Below are 22026 nucleotides of genomic sequence, written 5' to 3'. Positions count from 1 at the left end.
CATCTATTGACATGATCACATGGTTGTTCTTCTTCAGTTTGTTAATATGGCGTATAACATTGATTGATTTGCGTATATTGAAGAGTCCTTGCATCCCTGGGATAAATCCCACTGGATCATGGTGTATGATCCTTTTAATGTGTCGTTGGATTCTGCTTGCTAGTATTTTGTTGAGGATTTTTGCACCTATATTCATCAGTGATATTGGTCTGTAATTTTTTTTTTGTAGTATCTTTGTCTGGTTTTGGTATCAGGGTGATGGTGGCCTCACAGAATGAGTTTGGGAGTGTCCCTTCCTCTGCAATTTTTTGGAAGAGTTTGAGAAGGATGGGTGTAGCTCTTCTCTAAATGTTTGATAGAATTCACCTGTGAAGCCATCTAGTCCTGGCCTTTTGTTTGTTGGAAGATTTTTAATCACAGTTTCAATTTCATTACTTGTGACTGGTCTGTTCATATTTTCTATTTCTTCGTGGTTCAGTCTTGGAAGGTTATACCTTTCTAAGAACTTGTCCATTTCTTTCAGGTTGTCCATTTTATTGGCATACAGTTGCTTGTAGTAGTCTATTAGGATGCTTTGTATTTCTGCAGAGTCTGCTGTAACTTCTCCTTTTTCATTTCTAATTTTATTGATTTGAGTCCTCTCCCTCTTTTTCTTGATGAGTCTGGCTAATGCCTTACCAATTTTGTTTATCTTCTCAAAGAATCAGCTTTTAGTTTTATTGATCTTTGCTACTGGTTTGTTTCTTTTTCATTTATTTCTGCTCTGATCTTTATGATTTCCTTCCTTCTGCTAACCATGGGTTTTGTTTGTTCTTCTGTCTCTAGCTCCTTTAGGTGTAAGGTTAGATTGTGTATTTGAGATATTTCTTGTTTCCTGAGGTAGGCTTGTAGAGCTATACACTTCCCTCTTAGAATTGCTTTTGCTGCATCCCATAGGTGTTGGATTGTTGTGTTTTCATTGTCATTTGTCTCTAGGTATTTTTTGATTTCTTCAGTGATCTCTTGGTTATTGAGTAACGTATGGTTTAGCCTCCATGTGTTTGTGTTTTTTACGTTTTTTCCCTGTAATTCATTTCTAATCTCATAGCACTGTGGTCAGAAAAGATGCTTGATATGATTTCAATTTTCTTAAATTTACTAAGGCTTGATTTGCAACCCAAGATGTAATCTGTCCTGGAGAATGTTCCATGTGCACTTGAGAAGAAAGTGTAATCTGCTGTTCTGGATGGAATGTCCTATAAATATCAATTAAATTTATCTGGTCTATTGTGTCATTGAAAGTTTCTGTTTCCTTATTTATTTTCATTTTGGATGATCTGTCCATTGGTGTAGGTGAGGTGTTAAAGTCCTCCACTATTATTGTGTTACTGTCAATTTCCTCTTTTAGAGCTGTTAGCAATTGCCTTATGTATTGAGGTGCTCCTATGTTGGGTGCATATATATTTATAATTGTTATATCTTCTTCTTGGATTGATCCCTTGATCGTTATGTAGTGTCCTTCCTTGTCTCTTTATTTAACATGTAACATTCTTTATTTTAAAGTCTATTTTGTCTGATATGAGTATTGCTACTCCAGCTTTCTTTTGATTTCCATTTGCATGGAATATCTTTTTCCATCCCCTCACTTTCAATGTATATGTGTCCCTAGGTCTGAAGTGGGTCTCTTGTAGACAGCATATATATGGGTCCTGTTTTTGTATCCATTCAGCAAGCCTGTGTCTTTTGGTTGGAGCATTTAATCCACTCACGTTTAAGGTAATTATCAGTATGTATGTTCCTATTACCATATTGTTAATTGTTTGGGGTTTGTTTTTGTAGGTCCTTTTCTTCTCTTGTGTTTCCCACTTAGAGAAGTTCCTTTAGCAGTTGTTGCAGAGCTGATTTGGTGGTGCTGAATTCTCTTAGCTTTTGCTTGTCTGTAAAGCTTTTGATGTACAGTAATCTTGGTTGTAGGTTCTTCCCTCTCATCACTTTAAGTATATCGTGCCACTCCCTTCTGGCTTGTAGAGTTTCTGCTGAGTAATCAGCTGTTAACCTTATGGGAGTTCCCTTGTATGTTATTTGTCATTTTTCCCTTGCTGCTTTCAATAATCTTTCTTTGTCTTTAATTTTTGCCAATTTGATTGCTATGTGTCTCGGTGTGTTTCTCCTTGGGTTTATCCTGTATGGGACTCGGTGCACTTCCTGGACTTGGGTGGCTATTTTTTTCCCATGTTAGGGAAGTTTTCGACTATAATCTCTTCAAATATTTTTTCAGGTCCTTTCTCTCTCTCTTCTCCTTCTGGGACCCTTATAATGCGAATGTTGTTGTGTTTAATGTTGTCCCAGAAGTCTCTTAGGCTGTCTTCATTTCTTTTCATTCTTTTTTCTTTATTCTGTTCTGCAGCAGTGAATTCCACCATTCTGTCTTCCAGGTCACTTAACTGTTCTTCTGCCTCAGTTATTCTGCTATTGATTCCTTCTAGTATAGTTTTCATTTCAGTTATTGTATTGTTCTTTAATTCTTCTAGGTCTTTGCTGAACATTTCTTGCATCTTCTTGATCTTTGCCTCCATTCTTTTTCCGAGGTCCTGGATCATCTTCACTATCATTATTCTGAATTCTTTTTCTGGAAGGTTGCCTATCTCCACTTCATTTAGTTGTTTTTCTGGAGTTTTATCTTTTTCCTTCATCTGGTACATAGCCCCCTGCCTTTTCATCTTGTCTATCTTTCTGTGAATGTGGTGTTTGTTCCACAGGCTGCAGGATTGTAGTTCTTCTTGCTTCTCCCTAATTATTCTTTAAAGCACAAAGCAAATGCTATTTTTGGATAATTGGAGAAATTTGAATATGGACTGTATATTAAATATGATTGTATCAATATTAAATTGTGTGTGATAATGGTACTAAAGCTATGTAAAAGAATGCTCTTATTGTACGAAAACATAGGCTAATATATTTATGAGTAAAATGTAATGTGTGCTATGTCATGTGTGTTATAAATACACACAAATATTTCTATAATTTTGTACAGATGTGTGTATACATATGATATATAATATGTATACTTCCACTGAGAGAGAGAGAGTAAATACTGGGAAATGTTAAGAAGTGGCAAATCTAGGTGAAGTGTGTATTAGTTTGTTTCTTTTTTTCGTATATTAGTTTTTATTTTACTATTCTTTCAGTAGTTTCCAATGTTTGAAATTTTTCCCCAGAAAAAGCTGGGGGTAAAAGTTATATTGCCTCTCCTGACTTACATCTTGAACTACTGCTGCCTTTTGGACATTTCATCTTAGATGCTGACTGTTATTTTAATAATAACCTAAGATAAATACATTTTCCATATAGCCTCTCTTTCTGACTTTCCTACTTCTAGTGAGTTCTTTTAGCATCTACTTTCTCTATTATTTAGACTCAAAATACTGTAGTCAACTTGCAGGATACTATTAGATTGATAATTAATAAATACTACAATAATTACTTACTGAAACCAATTTTACTCATTTTTACAATTATAGTAGAAAAATTATTCCTCCCAAATAAACCAGTGAGAAAGAATGTATAAGTTTGTCAGGGAATAAACTTATAAATCTGTGAAGGATAAGGTAAGTCACAGGAGAACTTTTAAAGAAAGCTAATCCAAAGTCATTCCTCATCAGAGAGTGAACTGACTTGTTCCAATTTCCAACCTCTTAGAACAAGAAAACCATCACTGGCAAGACATCTTGGAGCCACAGGGTATAGGTGATAAGGTATCAGGGATTCTACTGACCCAACGCCCTTGGCTGCAAGTCATCGACCTGCAAAGCAGATCTCTAAACCTGCCAAGAAAGTGGTGATGTAACACAGAGCATCTGTGCATGCACCCGGCACTGTGCAGTATCCCCAGATTCTGGGAACCTCTCAGGGCTACAACCAAGCTGCCTTGACTTCAGGAGAATCTGACAACAGTTGGCACAACACAGAATCTTTCCTCAACTTGCTTTCAATGAACATTTACTGAGTGCCCGTGATGTGCCATACACACCATTATGCATGATGGGAGGTAAAACATAAATACAACATGGGCCCTGGGTCCAAGAGGGTCACAATGAAAATGGTTAAGAAAATAAAAAATTTCCACAGAGTATAAGTCAGAGAAACGAAATGTATACAATATACAGACCAGGAAGTCGATCATTGTTTTTAAGTAATAGGTTATCCACACAGGGACTCTGAAGGTTTCCCAGGTGGACCAGAGCACCACCAGGGCACATCAGCAAGAGTAAAAAGCACGTACACAGGCAAAGAAGAATGAAAAACATGAAATATTCTGGCCTGTTGCATGCACTGTAGGAGGATAAAGGGTAGAAGGTGAGAGGGAAGCACCACGACAGAGGAGAAGCTCGTGACCACCACACAAAGAAGATCATGAAAGGCAAAGCTGAAAGGTTTCTAGCCAAGAGTCAACTATGTGTGCAGAAGAAGGGGTGTGTGAGTGTGTCTGTGTACATGACAGTAGTGAAGTGACTGTGATTAGTACATCTATTCAAAGGACGTAGCACTTACTAAGCACCAAAATATGTGTCTGTCTTTAACTCATTTAATCCTATCAATAGTTTCACGATATCTATACTAATTCCCTCACTTTACAAAGCAGAAATCTAAGGCTTAAAGCGACTACATAATTTCTCAAGGCTACACAGCTGGTAAGCAGCAAAGCTCCATTTCTCTCCCCCAATTTCATTAGTACCTGTTAACCATTGCTTCATTCAATCTCTCAGAATTATTACTCCAGACTCTCCCCTGTGTGACCCATGTGGAAGCCAGATCAAACATCCTAATACGCTGCTTTCAACTTATTACTTCTGTGCTCAAATCATCTGAATGATCCCTTACTAACTATAGGAAAACATCCGAATTCTAAAATTTAATCTCTATCCTCCAAATTCCCAAACTGGGATCCCCAGAAAACAGATCCTCTGGGACACAGTTTAGAGTATGGAACGTTCATTAAGGAGTACTCTTGGGATCAACACCCACAGCTTCCTTTCACATAAGTAATGGAAGCCAGATGGAGCAGAGGGAGATGTCAAGCCACAATAAAGGCCAAATGACAGCATCAGCTGACACTGGGGGGAGCTATGGAGGTAGGATGGCCCTTCAGTGTCATCCAGAATTGGGCTGAGATGGCCTGGCCTTTCTACTCTCTCACTGCTCAGTCGATGTAAGCCAACCCAAGATGAGGCATCTTGGGTGATGTGGCCCAGACTTCTGAAGGGGCTGATAGCTACAGACCTGGGCACCAACATATCTGATCTGATCTACAATACAATTATGAACAGTCCCCTATTTAAAACTTTTCAAAGGCTCCACTGCCCTTCCAACAGAGTCCAAGCTCATTAAGCATGGGCCACAAGTCCCAATGGGGAAACCAGGGTTTATAAAAATTAAGTCACTTGTACAAAATCCCAGAGCCAGCCAAAGTGGCTAAACAAAGTCAAGCTTCAATCTGACATCAAAGTCACTTCTAAAGTATCCATAAAATGCCAATGTGAGGGTATGGAAGGAGATTCAAGCTCGGGATGTCTAAAGAAAGACTATCTACGGCAACATTTTCCTAAGGGCAGTTTTACCACCTATCTAGGTCCCAACAAAACATAACTATTAAATAGAGTGAATTAAGAATGCTCCCTGATAACTCCTTTGGATGTAAGCACTAAGCAAAACGACAAGGAATTTGGTTTTGAAAAGGCCAAATTACCAGCTTCGGCATAACCTCCATTGAAGCTTGTAAGTCCAAAGAAAATTCAATGAGCTGCGCAAAAGGAAAATAGCTGAACTCAATAGAAGGAATAATCCTGAAATGGGCCTTCAGTAGATGGAGCTCTCCCCTCTGAACTGATGCTGAACCACAGAGCAATCTGAAATCTGAAGAGCTGGAAATACAGTCATTCAGACAAAGGTTCTGAACATTTGCACTGATTAAAATGCCAATCACCCTTCTCCTAAGAGCACTGGCATTAACCCTGGTGTGCCAGCCACATTTCAACCCTGAATAATGTTGTTATTAAACATGAACTGAGCACCAATAATGCCTTCAGCACCTCTAAGAAAGAGACAGAGTCCCTGCCTAGTACCTCCCCGTCAAACAAGTGTTTTGAGAAAGACAGCAGAAGGACTGTAAACCACTTCTGGATTTTATTGTCATGGGGTAAAAAAAGAAACCCTCAAAATTTATCTCTCCCCTTAAATTTTAATTTTAACACAATTTGGGAGTCTGTTTATAGAAAAATGCCCTTTATAATTGCTTCTTTTTTCTTATGGTTGCTCTTGTCATATAAATTAGCCTTATGACCAGGCTCTGCTTTAATTAAGAGGGTATTTGATTCTACATGTTGATTTGGGATTAACATATAATTGCGAGGTTGCAGAACTGGGCTATCCTTAGATGCTAAAAAGCCTTGTACCAGAATATGGAAAAAGAATTAGACACTACCCCCAAACAAAGATGGAAATATTAAAATATCCAGAAACATTCCCAAAAATATATGTCTAATCCTCCAAACTCCCCACTGCAGCACACCACGTTTTTATCGGCTAACTAATGCCGGCCCACCGACTGCTGGCCAAAAAACAGCTGAATTCTGAAGTACTCAGCAAGTACAAATCACAAATAGTGCACAGCCCAGAAACTCTTACAAGGCTTATGATTAGACTGCCTGCTGCAGAGCAGGACTAACTTTGACCAGCAGCCAAGTAACAACCTCAAAAACAATACACCCTACAAACAAGCTCAGTAAAAGACAGTGATTATTATTTAATGATTCACTTTAAGATTTGGGGTCTTACCTGTTCCTTTCAAAGGCCATACTTAGAAGTAAACTGTATTATTAGAGAGGAACAAAAAACTTGCAACTCAACATGAAGGAAAAAAACTGTTTTGTTATTATGATTTACTTTGACTTTTAGAAGGCCAAAGACAGCAGGTAAAAACACACAATCAAGTATTTCAGTATAAACAACACTGCATGAGTTCCAAATAAACGATCATGGTCCACTTCACATTGGGACACAGCTTTCCCTAAGCCAGCACGCTTTTGTGACCTTGAAGATAAGTCTCTCATAATCTGATCATAATTTTCACCTACAGGTGCCTTCACTGGAGTATTTGATGTTGGGATTTTTGTTCAAACGACTTTGAGAATGTCAATTCATGTTTAAATGAAATGTAAAGACCAAGAAATTGTTCCACTTTTGCCGATGTTGAGTCCTGAAAACATTAAATCAACAGATACACAATCTGTGATACCATCTACTTAGAATTCTGCAAGTGTAAGGATGTGCTAAATGTACTGGCAGAGGTCAGGAAAAGCACAGGAAAAGGGAATTGTCTTTAAAATGCATAACTAAGAATATTTCTGTGTAACAATAAAAATTCTCAAGTTTATTTCTTTTTTTAATAACACCTTTATTGGAGTATAATTGCTATACAATGTTGTGTTAGTTTCTGCTGTATAACAATGTGAATCAGCTATACGTATACATATATCCCCATAACCCCTCTCTCTTGAGTCTCCCTCCTACCCTCCCTATTCCACCCCTCTAGGTGGTCACAAAGCACTGAGCTGATCTCCCCATGCTATGCGGCTGCTTCCCACTAGCTATTTTACATTTAGTAGTGTATATATGTCAGTGCCACTCTCTCATGTCGGCCCAGCTTACCCTTCCCCCTCCCTGTGTCCTCAAGTCCATTATCTACATCTGCATCTTTATTCGTGTCTTGCCACTAGGTTCATCAGAACCATTTTTTTTTATATTCCATATATGTGTGTTAACATAGGGTATTTGTTGTTCTCTGACTTATTTCACTCTGTATGACAGGCTCTAGGTCCATACACCTCACTACAAATAACTCAATTTCGTTTCTTTTTATGGCTGAGTAATATTCCATTGTATATATGTGCCACATCTTCTTTATCCATTCATCTGTCAATGGACACTTAGGTTGCCACCATGTCCTGGCTATTGTAAATAGTGCTGCAGTGAACATTGTGGTACATGTCTCTTTTTGAATTATGGTTTTCTTAGGGTATATGCCCAGTAGTGGGATTGCTGGGTCATATGGTAGTCCTATTTTTAGTTTTTTAAGGAACCTCCATAATGTTCTCCATAGTGGCTGTATCAGTTTACATTCCCACCAACAGTGCAAGAGGGTTTCCGTTTCTCCACACCCTCTCCAGCATTTATTCTTTGTAGATTTTCTGAGGATGGCCATTCTGACTGGTGTGAGGTGATACCTCATTACAGTTTTGGTTTGCATTTCTCTAATGATTAGTGATGTTGAGCATCCTTTCATGTGTTTGTTGGCAATCAGTATATCTTCTTTAGAGAAACATCTATTTAGGTCTTCTGCCCATTTTTGGATTGGGTTGTTTGTTTTTTTGATATTAAGCTGTATGCACTGCTTGTAAATTTTGGAGATTAACCCTTTGTCAGCTGCTTCATTTGCAAATATTTTCTCCCATTCTGAGCGTTGTCTTTTCGTCTTGTTTATGGTTTCCTTTGCTGTGCAAAAGCTTTGAAGTTTCAGTAGGTCTCATTGTTTATTTTTGTTTTTATTTCCATTTCTCTAGGAGGTGGGTCAAAAAGGATCTTGCTGTGGTTTATGTCATAGAGTGTTCTGCCTATGTTTTCCTCTAAGAGTTTGATAGTGCCTGGTCTTACATTTAGGTCTTTAATCCATTTTGAGTTTATTTTTGTGTATGGTGTTAGGGAGTGTTCTAATCTCATACTTCTACATGTACCTGTCCAGTTTTCCCAGCACCACTTATTGAAGAGGCTGTCTTTTCTCCACTGTATATTCTTGCCTCCTTTATCAAAGGTAAGGTGTCCATATGTGCGTGGGTTTATCTCTGGGTTTTCTATCCTGTTCCATTGATCTATCTTTCTGTTTTTGTGCCAGTACCATACTGTCTTGCTTACTGTAGCTTTGTAGTATAGTCTGATGTCAGGGAGCCTGATTCCTCCAGCTCCATTTTTCGTTCTCAAGATTGCTTTGGCTATTCGAGGTCTTTTGTGTTTCCATATAAATTGTGAAATTTTTTGTTCTAGTTCTGTGAAAAATGCATTGGTAGTTTGATAGCGACTGCATTGAATCTGCAGATTGCTTTGGGTAGTAGAGTCATTTTCACAATGTTGATTCTTCCAATCCAAGGACATGGTATACCTCTCCATCTGTTTGTATCATCTTTAAGGAATTCTCAAGTTTATTTCTAATGACATCACAAACTATTAAAGACAGTGCTTTAATAGGTAAAGTGATTCAATGAGGATCTACAATCTGTAGATGGCTGAAAGATGCTTTGACTTCCTTATGTTCAGTTAATACTTAATAAACTATTTAAGGCCCTTTTCTTTGTGTCCAGAAATGACTTTATAGATGTAAGACATGAAGTTTAACTGTTTTTTATAGAAGAGGATACAAGTTTACACTAATATACACACATTCATTTGCCAAGTTCCTTTTGATATAAAAGATGGATATCTTTAAGATGGCTGACCATAACTTATTCACACAGAGAAGTAATTTATGATCTATAGCTAAAATAAAAAACAAAGTTAACTGACCCAAAGATAGCTAGTATATGACTCTTAAGATCATAGCCCCATTCAATGTAATACCAGTCCCAAACTTTAGTAAAACAGGATGAGAGATGTTGACCCAGCACAATTTAAATGATCTAGAGCTACAGATGCTAATGTAGGTTTCAAACAATAAATTTTAGTACCATCTTTAGGGGACTTTTTTTTTATTGGAGTATAATTGCTTTACAATGTTGTGTTAGTTTCTGCTGTACAATGGAGTGAATCAGCTATATGTATACACATAACCCTTCCCTCTTGGACCTTCCCCCGCCCAACCCACCCATCTAAGTCATCACAGAGCACCGAGCTGAGCTTCCTGTGCTATACAGCAGGTTCCCACTAGCTGTTTTACACATGGTAGTGTATTTATGTCAAACCTAACCTCCCTTTTGGGGACTTTTGATGTACCTATCCAAACAAAATACAAAATAAGACAGCTGACAGATCCCCACATGTGCACAATGTGAAACACGTATAGAGCCACATGCAGAGAAGAAATTCACACAAGTACAGACATACATTCATCACTCTTAAGGCGTTTTTGACAACCCTAAGCAAAACTCTAATTTCCCTAATATAATGCTTTTTTCTCTAATACAGTGCTTTCTTCTCTGCCTCCTCTGATATCCGATAAGATATACGTCCTGATAAGAAGAGCATGAGCTACCTTGAAACACATGCCCAACACATTATGATGATTCCTGCAGGCTAGCTGTATGGTGCTCATGGATAGAAAGCCATTTAAAAAGTACACTCACTGTGTACTGGCTCGGCAGGACGGGCTGTCTGGAGGTAAGGAAGAAATGAGAAGGTGATAAGCAGGCAGGCCCAGGTAAAATATTATTTCTTAGCCCCGAAAAGAGCCTCCCTGCAAATCTATATGCTTAGTCTCTATGTCTGTATTCGTAAAACAAGGCAAATAACTCTGAATGTTCTCTTAAGAAAATCATACAGATAGATTAATTAACAATGATACAGAACCAGGAAAAGGCAAAATTCTTTTAAAATGTTAACTGACATCACGTTTAGCGGCAAGTGAGGTCCAATAATTTCTAGTTCTTTCCTTCAATTCCCCACTCTAGCCCTGTAAGGCTAACTAAGCCAGAGCTATGAAGAGCCAAGTCATATTTCCAACACTTATCAAGCTGGCCAAAGGCAACATTCTTCAGAATACCAGATCCCTGGGGTAATTAAAACATAGAGAAAAGAAAGGAGGAATTAAATGAATGACCACAGCCTGCTAAATGAATAAGGCTGAAAAAGGCTAGTTGGTGATAGATATGTTCCATGGTAAGAAAAGTTGCCCAGGGGTCAGGATGAGGATAGAAGAAAGCACACCCACTACTCTGAGCTAGTGATCTCGAAAGGTAATAGTGGAAATGCTCAGAAAAGCCAAAGCAAATCAACTCCTCTGGCCATTTCTGGAAACATTTTGAACATAAACAAAGAAATGTAGCCTCCAGCACCTTCTGCCTCTCAGAGCTGGTGACACTCCACATGACTGCTTTGAGAAGACGGGGTAAGCACTGTGCTGAGATGCAGCACGGAGCACAGACGTTACATGCATCTCTCCCCTCGTGTGTGCAGCAGGCAGGTTCTGCACAGGGAATGAAATTAAGTGAGAGTAAACCACATACTCCTAAAATTCTGGTATTTTTAGGCCATCAAAATGGTAGCTCTGTAGCAGGAGAACATAACCTCAATAAAGTGGCAATAAAGCTTGATCGTCCTGTTATTGTATTTTAGCTAAACACTTATAAATTTGCTAGCTGATTGTACAATCCCTGATGAGCAATGCAGAGGCACAGCCTGTGAGTAAGAAGGACAATGATTTATCGATATACTAACCTACCGGGAGGTTTATCTGATTTTGATTACACTTCTCTTTTTATGCAGTCACTCAAAATAGCTCCAGCAACAGAACACTGTCTACATAAGATGGTCCCAACACAGGCTACATATGGTGCTTCAGAAAGGGCTTTTGGTCTTATAAATAAAGTGTTAAATATTAAAATATGCAAAGGTAAATAAGAAGAATCATTGATACCTGTTTGACCACCTCCTCCTAGCCCCACAGTCCCAGAACCCATGGCTAGTGTCACCATTCTATGAAAACATACAGAATTCACAAATGGTAGACCGAAAAGAATATAGGAAGCAATCTAACATTCCAGCAGACTATTTAGACTTTGGTGTCAGACTGATTTAGGTTCAAACCCAATTCTTGCCACTTGTCAGCCAGGCAGTAAGACTTGGACAGAACATTGAAATGTAGGTAAAATGAGATCATCACAGAGCTTAGAACAAACGAAACCTTAAGTAAGGAATGCCACCACTACACCACCACCACCTACATCATCACCATCAACACCTCTACCGTTACCACACCAACTCCATCATCACTACCAATACCTACATCATAACTGCATAATTACCGAGAAGACGAAAACAAATTAAATTAAACCAAATATACATTTAGAAATCAATTATTAAGAGTAATCAAACATCCTACTCAACTCACTTAGTAGGATTATTGCTAAAACTGGACTCAGTAAAGAGAAACACAGAAGCCCGAGGTCAAAGCCTAGTCAAGAAGAGGGGTAGAGGAACCGAACTAAAGTTTGGTCTAGGAGAAAGTCTTTGTCAAATCCAAGGGTAAACAATCCCAGAGTGAGGGCAAGAGTAGTTGTCCTAATAAAGAACTTGAGGCTACTGCACACACTCTGGGACATGCATATTGGCAGCAATGGACTGTTCCCTCTCTCTCTGTGTCCAAGTTCAAAATTATAATACCACGTTACATTCCTATGGCATATGACATTTAATGAACCATGGATACATTCATTTTTATCAATTGATAACTGTCAATTGATAAATGGCTGTTGCCTAAATGAAGACTTTCTTTACAAGCAGATACAAAACTAATTTAAAGTGAACTATGAAAACTGTATTTTATTTATATGCTAGAATTCTAATAATAGGTTTCCTTCTCTGAAGCTCCTTCTAGCTATAAGAACTTCACCCTTTGTATTTATCAATATAGCAAAGAAACTACAGGAGGCGAAAAGAATCAAAAGAAATTTCAAGAAATACATACCCTCTTTTGACCACTAAATTAAAAATACAATCCTAGAAAACATTAAGGGTAAAACCATGTTTTTAATGTTTTAAAGTAAGAGAGACCTGGGACTTCCCTGGCGGTTCAATGGTTAAGACGCCATGCTTCCACTGCAGGGGGCCCAGGTTCAATCCCTGGTCGGGATCCTACATACTGCACAAAGCGGCCAAAAAAAAGAGAGAGAGACCCAACAGGTAATATAATGGACACAAATTTAGTTATATTAGTCCACAATGCTCAAAAATTACTAAGCATTGGAACATGTGCCATAAATACAAAAAAAAGTATTTTTCAAACCATGATCTTGTTCGGGTTCTGTGGAGGTACTTGCCCTGTAGCTCATGGAGCCATTACAGATCATGCAAGAAAACAGCATGGGATTTGGAATCAGAATCTCTCCTGGGGTCAAGTTTACTTTTTCCCCTGGGTAGCCATGGGACTTTGTCTACATTACTCTCAGCTTCAGTTTCTTCATCTGTGATGTAGGAATAAAAGGAGATAACGCACATCAAAGAGCTTTGCAAGCAGTAAATCACTATTCAGGTATTACCTATACTGAGAACACCAAAGCAGACTCACTTTCGAGATGTTTTTCTAAGTCTTGACATGTTTTGTCTTTAAGATAATATGTATCTCGCTTACGGCCTCAGCATCTTTCTCTTTAATATGTATCTTGCCTACAACCTCAGCATCTAACACAGTGTCTTGCCCACAGCAGGCACACAAATATTTGCTAAGGTGAGGTGGATGGACTGGTGGGTAGATAGATGGATGGATGCAGTTTCTCTTTTCCTTGCTCAAAATTTATAATCCTATTACCACCTTAGGGTGGTGCATTTGTCCCAAAAGGCAAACAAAAATCACATTCAGAAAACAGGAGATTGTAATATTAACATTTATTAGCAATACTTATATTATTTTCCCATGATCTGAATAAAGAAACCACAAAAAGGAGGAAGAATCTTATTTTTTGCATTTTCCACAACTTCTCTATACCTTCTCAAATATGTGTTATTGGTCTTATGATTATTATTCCAGATCTTTTCCCTCTTCCTTCATGTTTAATACAGGTCACGGGCTATATACTAACATAAAATTATAAATTTTCTTGACATTTGTTCTACATACCTCATTAGAACTTTACTACCAAATCAGCATTGTATGATGTTTATAAACAAAGTTTCCATAGACTCAAAAACATCGTAAATTCTGCCTTAGACAAAATAAAGATACAATACCTAACTTCTGACTTCTTCACTCAGTCTCTTATTCAATAAATATTTCTATGCTCCAGGAACTAAGAATATAGCTGTGAATCTTTTCAACTAATGATGCTGGGAATACTGGATATCCACAAGCAAAAGAATGAAGTTAAACCCTTACCTAACACCATATACAAAAATTAATGAAAACTAGATTAAAGACCTAAATGTATAAACCTAAAACTATAAACCTTTTAGAAGAAAACACAGGGCAAAAGTTTTACCACATTGGATTTAGCGATTTAGCATTCTTGCACATGACACCAAAAGCACAGGCAGCAATAGGCAAACTGGACTTCATGAAAATTTGAAAAGTATGTGTGTCAAAAAACAATTATCAATGGAGTAAATAGGCAACCAAGGAAAGGGAGAAAATATCTGCAAATCATCTATCTGATAAGGGGTTAATATTCAGAATATATGGAGAACTCCTAAAGCTCAACAACAAAACAACAAACCACCTGATTCAAAAATGGGCAAAGGACTTGAAGAGTTATTTCTCCAAAAAAGATACACAAATAGTCAATAATATTGCACATGAAAAGATGCTCAACATCACTGATCATCAGGGAAATGGACATGATATACCACCTCACACTTGTTAGGATGGCTACTATTAACACACACACACACTCACACACAAACACACACAGAGGACAAAACAAGTGTTGGCAAGGATGTGGAGACATTGAAACTCTTACACACTGTCCAGGGGAATGTAAAATGGTACAGCCACTGTGCCAAAAAATTAAAAATAGAAATTACTGCATGAGCCAGCAATTCCACTTCTAGGTATATACTCAAAAGAATTAAAAGCAGGGTCTCAAAGACGTATTTATACACTCATGTTCAGAGCAGCATTATTCACAACAGTGAAAACATAGAAGCAATCCAAGTGTCCACTGACAGATGAATGGATAAGCAAAATGCAGTACATGCATACAATGGAATAATATTAAGCCATAAAAAGGAAGGGAATTTTGATATATGTTACATCATGGATGAACCTTGAATACATTATGCTAAGTGAAATAAACCAATCACAAATACTATATGATTTCACTTATATGAGGTACTTAGAGCATTCAGAATTAGAGAAAGAAAGCAGAATGATGGTTTTCAAGGGCTGTGGGGAGGGGGGAATACAGAGTTATTGTTTAATGAGTACAGAGTTTCAGTTTTACAAGGGTTATCGAGATAGATGGTGGTAATGGTTTCACAATATTTTGAATGTATTTAATACCACTGAATTGTACACTTAAAAATGGTTAAGATGATATATTTTACGTTACATGTATTTTGCCACAATTTAAAAAAATTGAAACAAAAATATATAGCTGAACAGGAAAGTACACAGGGCTTTAGAGAAGTCCACAACAGAGGTACGTAATCCTTCTTTGGAGGTCCCAGAAAGGTTGACATCAAAATTGAGAAATGAAAGATAAATGATAGTTACCCAGGGAAGGAAAGCTGAGGAAAAGTATCTTAGGCAGAGGGTAAGTTAAGGGTGAAAGTTTCGGGGCAGGAAAGAATAGGACCCCATCGAAGAACTCAAGTGAGATGTAAAAGCTGTCAAGGCCGAACTCAAGGAAGGCCTTATAAGCCACGCCAAGGAGTCTGGACTTAATCTTCAGAGTTGGGACATTAAGGAACATAAAATGAGAGTAAATCAGGCTAGAAGATCAGTTTACAGAATGGTACAGTGACCTGGGGCTAGTAAATACCGCCCTGACCTAAAGCTGTAGACTTGCAGTGAGAGAGAAATCAGAGGGTTTCAGAGATGTGAATCGGGTAGAATTATTAAACTTTAGTGATCAACGTAGGACGTTTTTAAAAGATGTGGAGCATCTGGAATGGTCACTAAGGTGGAGAACATAGCTGGCTTAGCACCTAGCACTGAGTTAAGCAAAGACACAGGACTCAATAAATAATGTTGGCATCACCATAATGGCCAGTCACTACCATAGGCCAAATTCATTTCTACTAATGTGGACAACCCACAGAGAAGTTCAGAGCTTGAGTTCTCGGTCAAATGTGATGTCCAGCCAGCAGTCCTTCCATAAATGCAGTGGGATCACAGGAATTAGAGGAAAAGGATACTGAAGAGGCAGGAGTAGTGACCACAGTTCTTTATAGACTTTAAACAGCTCCCAATCTCTCAATATGAAATGCTAAAGGATGACATGCATGTGGTTCCCATGAATAAAACGATTTCTCCCTTTCTTTCAAGAAATATTAGTGTCTTGCCACTCAAAAAGTGTGGTCCACACAGCACTGCCATCACCCGAGAGCATGTTAGAAATGTAAATTATCTAGCCCCACCACAGAACTACTGAATAAAAGTCTACATTTAAAGAAGATCAACAGGTGATTTATATGCATGAAAGCTTGAGAAACACTGAATTAGGGATCTGTCCACAACTCACTTCCCTAAAGCTAAAATAAACATATCAGCCTTGCTGCCCCCATAACTGAAGGAGTAACTCAACAACAGCCTTCACATTTTGCAGCTTACAAAGCAGTACACTGGTATTTAATGACAATTAGCATGAGTCAGAAAGTAACTACAGGGTATATGCGGGATTGCTGGGTTGTATGGTAGTTCTATTTTTAGTTTTATAAGGAACCTCCATACTGTTCTCCATAGTGGCTGTACCAATTTACATTCCCACCAACAGTGCAAGAGGGTTCCCTTTTCTCCACACCCTCTCCAGCATTTATTCCTTGTAGACTTTTTGATGCTGGCCATTCTGACCGGTATGAGGTGATTCCTCATTGTAGTTTTGGTTTGCATTTCTCTAATGATTAGTGATGTTGAGCATCCTTTCATGTGTTCGTTGGCAATCTGTATCATCTTCTTTGGAGAAATGTCTATTTAGGTCTTCTACCCATATAGCTGATTCACTCTGTTATACAGCAGAAACTAACACACCACTGTAAAGCAATTATACTCCAATAAAGATGTTAAAAAAGGACTTCCCTGGTGGCACAGTGGTTAAGAATCTGCCTGCCAATGCAAGGGACACAGGTTCGAGCCCTGGTCCGGGAAGATCCCACATGCCACGGAGCAACTAAGCCCGTGTGTCACAACTACTGAGCTTATGCTCTAGAGCCCACGAGCCACAACTACTGAGGCCCACGCCCTAGAACCTGCGCTCTGCAACAAGAGAAGCCACCGCAATGAGAAGCCCACGCACCGCAATTAAGAGTAGCCCCCGCTCGCCGCAACTAGAGAAAGCCCATGCACAGCAACAAAGACCCGATGCAGCCAAAATATAAATAAATAAATAAATAAAATTTATTTTAAAAAAAGATGTTAAAAAAAGTAACTACAGGATTTCCTGCATTCAGTAGGCCAGAATACTTAGGCAAAACTAATATAATTATGATTTCTTCTTGTTTTAAATACTTTCCAGAGAAAAAATTCATTTCCACTACACATGTATTAGGAAGAACAATAGATAATTTACATTCTTATAACTCAACCCCAGTTTCCTAGTTTCCCAAAGGGCTATGCAAAGTCCTTAATTATATGCTAGTCTGGAACAACTATTTCATTAGCTAATTTTCTGCCCACCCCCTCTTGTCAGGTGAAACTGTTACCACAGCTCTCAGTGGAGGCACAGTTACTGTGTTTTGGATAGTGATTTGCCTTAAAAGGGGTAATTAATATTCCTGTTCCAAAATAAACACCACATCTATTAACAATAATGTATTCAGGAATAGATTAAAAGGTTGAAGAAGCTAAACTTACATCAAAATTTAGACCAAAAAAAAAAAAATTCATGTAAAAATCACTGTATACACTATTTAATACCTTGTTATTTAAAAAAAATCTTCAATTAAAAAGATTCGCACCGATGATTTATCCTCTAATTACTAAAGAACACAAAACACTGTCCATCTATGACAGACCAAATTTTACGGTAGCTAAAATCACTGAGAGGTTAAAAAACTGACTGAATGGACAGAGAAGAAAACAGACACTTCCCTATATCTGGATCAATATTAATACAAAAGCCACTACGAAGAGGCTCCATCTCTTCAGACGTGCACTTGGCACCAAGGAACAATATCGTAAACAGCAGTGTTAACTGGGATTCTTAGGCACGTCCTAGAGTGGTGTGAAAAGTCATGGCAACAATTCCAGTTGGTTAAAAGAACTTGAAAGACATTTTTATAACTTGTACTGCTCCCTGCACAACCTGGTGAAGAGTTTCAGAACCTGACTTCAGCCATGAACCTCTGGCTACAAACAGCTCAAGTCACCAGGCCGAGGTCTCACACTTTTCATTTTCTCTGTCCTGTTCTCATGTATGTTTTACTTCCTGCATCTGTTCTTCCTTCCTTCTTTCTTATTCCCCTAGCACACAATTCATGTTCCAGAATACCCACTAATCTACCAATCTGTATACCCCATCTATCTCTACGCTCATCCTCTCATTATCTAGTTTTATTAACCCATCATGTTAACACAAAACAGGAACAAGACGGGTGATGGAAAGAAAGGAGGGCCCGAGACAAACCTTAGATAGTTGTTATGGCCAACAAGCACTAAACCTAGGAGAAAGAGGTCAAGAGAACTTCCTCAGAGAGATCTGGCTTTGGGTGCTAAAATGATGAAGTGAAAAACCATGAACTAGACTCAGTGCTCTGACATTGACATGCTGCCGTAAACAAGGAAAGCAAAAATTCCTCAGAAAAAAATGGAGAGAACCTTGTTAAACCTCAATCTCCAGTCAGTACTGTGACTCCTCAACAATAGATTACATACAAATATTAGAAATTTATTAAAGGGCTGCCCCAGTTTAACTAATGCCAAGTGAGCAGAGGGGCAGAGTGAGCAACCCATCAAACCTAGTAAAGAGATGTAGCTATAGTAGGTGATTGGTAAGTATCTAAGAAAATCTAAAGTCTCTATTCTTTAGGTCCAAGATCTTCAAGTAGCTGGATCTACAAATTGCAGGACTAAGCCTACTCCAAGGTCTCATCATGTCATGTCTGATCAACCCTAACAGCCGTCTAACTGCTTCTCCTGCCTCCAGTCTCCCCATTTTTCTCCAGGCTGCTCGCATGTCTTTAGTGCCACTAACCGCTGCCCCTGCAGCCCCAACTGTCTTGAATGTACGCTCAAAATGCATATAAAAGCACTATTATGCCTAACACAAAAATGATATTCAGTAAGTGTCCGTTACTACGAATCCTTAGCTGACATTCAAGATCCTCAAAAATCTGGCCCCTACTCACCTCTTTGAACGATGACTACGCCCTCATAGGAATCATCTACTGCAAACAAAGGGGGATACTGACTCACTGTAACCAGCAATGCCACGCGCAAGATATCTCTATTTTCCCTGCTTGGAATATATGCCACTCTACCCTCCTGCTTTTTCCGTCTCTTCACTCACTCCTACTCTACTGTACAAGCTCTCTACCCTCAGGAGCAGTCCGGCTCTAATCCCACCTCTAAAAGGGCCCAACTTCACTCCTGGGATGTCCAAGAGCTTATTTTCTCTACACCACACGTGTGCTGTGCATCTTTCTGTGAATATTAAGCGCTACTTTAAACTGGTGAGATAAAATTTCTGGAACGTATAAAGATGAGTTTCATAACTGAAGCAACATCTCAGCATGAAAACTCATTGTGCCCAAAATTCCAACTATACTGATCTTTATGTCTCTAGGTTGTAAGACAGAATCTTGCCCTCAAATGAACAAGTGAGCTTCAGAGTCCCTGACAGTGTCTTATTTCTTGATCTCAGTGTTGATTACATGGGTATGCCTAGTTTGTAAAAACATGTGAAAAATATACATTTATGACATGTATATTCTTGTATTTATAAAAAATACAAAATAAGCAGGTGGAGAAGGTGAAAGAAGATTAAAAGAGAAAAACCTAAGATATATAATCTGTACAAAGGAAATAAATTCATTCTCAAATATTGGTCTGGCAGCCATGTCAGTAGTCCCAGGCACCTAGTTATCTCCAAGGGTATTTAAGAATGCTTACCTTTAGTGATTTAAAAGCTATTAATCACTTTTACCCTTTTAACAAGGTGTAGCTCAGCTGAAATAAAAACTATAAACTAAAAATGTCAACATTTCAAAGGAAAATACCCTCATAATTTATAGAAATACCAGGAGGACCAGCTAATTACATGAATAAAGCACTTTGGAAATGTAAATGGTCTACAAATTCTAAATGATGATGATAATGACGGTTGAGTTATCTGTATTTTTACCCTTACAAATGTAATTTAAAAATAATAAGCACTTACATACCGCTTTACATTCTCTAATCAGCTTAGAGATACTAATCAAGCCACAGGTCATCCTCTGAAATACATTCAAATAATTCCATACAGAGAAAATGTAAGCGAAGTCACTAAGTTAGGCTCACACTGAAAGGAACTAAAGGGAATCCAGTTCTCTTTGGTCCCTAGGACTTCAGTTGAGAAGGTGGAACATGAGGAAATAAACAGAAGAGGACAACAAAAACTCAGCTTTCTTTTGCTTTTAGCTCCCTTTTTAACACTGGCTTCAAGAAAGAAGGCATTATTGCGGAATACGTGGAAAGGAAATGTTATTAAATGACGATCTGGCCCCACTATGTTTTAGTCCACATAGTGACTAAAGCACACATGTAAATAAAGCAAATGCGGAGTGAGTGTAAAATAAAGAAAAGGGTTCACATGCAAGTGTACAAGGTCACTGAGATGCGGGATCAAAAGCAACTGTCTGTAACCATACTAGGGAAATGCTGATACAACCCTATTTCCTAATAGGACCATGTACACACACGTATCCTTTCACTTATACTGGAGTCGACTGAAAATGGCACCCAAGCTTAACTATGAACTAAAGCAAGGAGATAGCTTGACCTATGTGAAATAAAACTTAACCTGGGAGGTTATAGCCCGTATGTACTTATGATGTTCTGGTCCATCCATCTTGTAGAAGATTCCCAAGACTTTATGTGTGGGAGTTCTGGCCTGGAAGGTCTGCCTAATTGCCTCTACAAATATTTTTTTCAGATTACAACAAGCATGTTAAGCCTAATACGTGGTAAGATACCATAATAAAGGGAAGGAGACAAAGCCAGAAAGGTTTATATAATTTTTGAAAACCATGGAGACAATATATCATGGTGGCTAAGTGTTTAACTGGGATTAGACAAAGCTGAGTTTAAATCTCTGCATCACCACTTAATGGCTGGGCAAGTCACTTAGCCTCTTTAGATCTCACTTTTGCCACCTGGAGAGAAAGAATAATAATGGCATTATCAATGTGGGGATTAAATGGGATAATGTGTATAAACTATAAACATGTGGTAAATGCTCAATAAATGTCAACTGTAACTTATACACTTTTTCATTATTAATGGAGAAAATAGTTTAGAGAGAAGAGAATGGTGTATCTACACTAGAGGAATGGCAAGTACAAACGCTCAGAGGTAAAAGAGGATGAATTATGAATATTGAAAGACAAGTGAAGATGGCAGTGTGGGAAGATGCCAAGTTAGCATCTGCCCACAACCAGGGCACCTGTCGGCCGCTGGTGGGGAACCCTAATGCCCAAGGTGACAGGAGGAACCCCCAAGGGAACTGGTAGGACGTGGGGGGACAGAGGGGGGAGGAGAAGTGGACGCCAGACAGGATTGGTGCCTCGGAGGCCAGGGAGATCAGGAGAGGCAAGCGGGAGAGACCCTCAGGGAAGAGGGGGAGAGGAGTGGGGGGCGACTGCCTGGCCCACATGGGCCAGCGAGCCTGCTGAGCTCCCAGGCCGGTACCCCCCCCCCCCAAAGCCCCATCCAGTACGCGTGGGTTCTGGGAGCGTAAGAGGGAGGCCAGGGAGATCAGGAGAGGCAGGCAAGAGGAGCCATCCGGAGGGAGCGGGAGAGGAACGGAGGGCAATTGCCCCACCCACCTACGCACGGGGAGTCTGCTGAGCTCCCAGGCCGATCCCCTGCCCTCAAAGGCCCCCACCTCCTCCAGACTGCGTGGGTCCTTGAGGGCATAGGAGGGAGGCCAGGGAAAC

At 38.9% G+C, this 22026-nt stretch overlaps 1 protein-coding gene across 1 annotated transcript in view; it reads right to left on the bottom strand.

The window, feature by feature from the left end:
• Positions 1–22026, bottom strand: part of EXOC4 (exocyst complex component 4) — an 817730-nt gene that overhangs the window by 649114 nt on the left and 146590 nt on the right. The window lies entirely within an intron of this gene.

This window comes from Tursiops truncatus, chromosome 9 (genome assembly GCF_011762595.2).
Source record: "Tursiops truncatus isolate mTurTru1 chromosome 9, mTurTru1.mat.Y, whole genome shotgun sequence".
NCBI classification, from domain to species: domain Eukaryota; kingdom Metazoa; phylum Chordata; class Mammalia; order Artiodactyla; family Delphinidae; genus Tursiops; species Tursiops truncatus.
The sequence above is the reverse complement of the archived record's forward strand: the minus strand, read 5'-3'. Positions and strand labels throughout refer to the sequence as shown.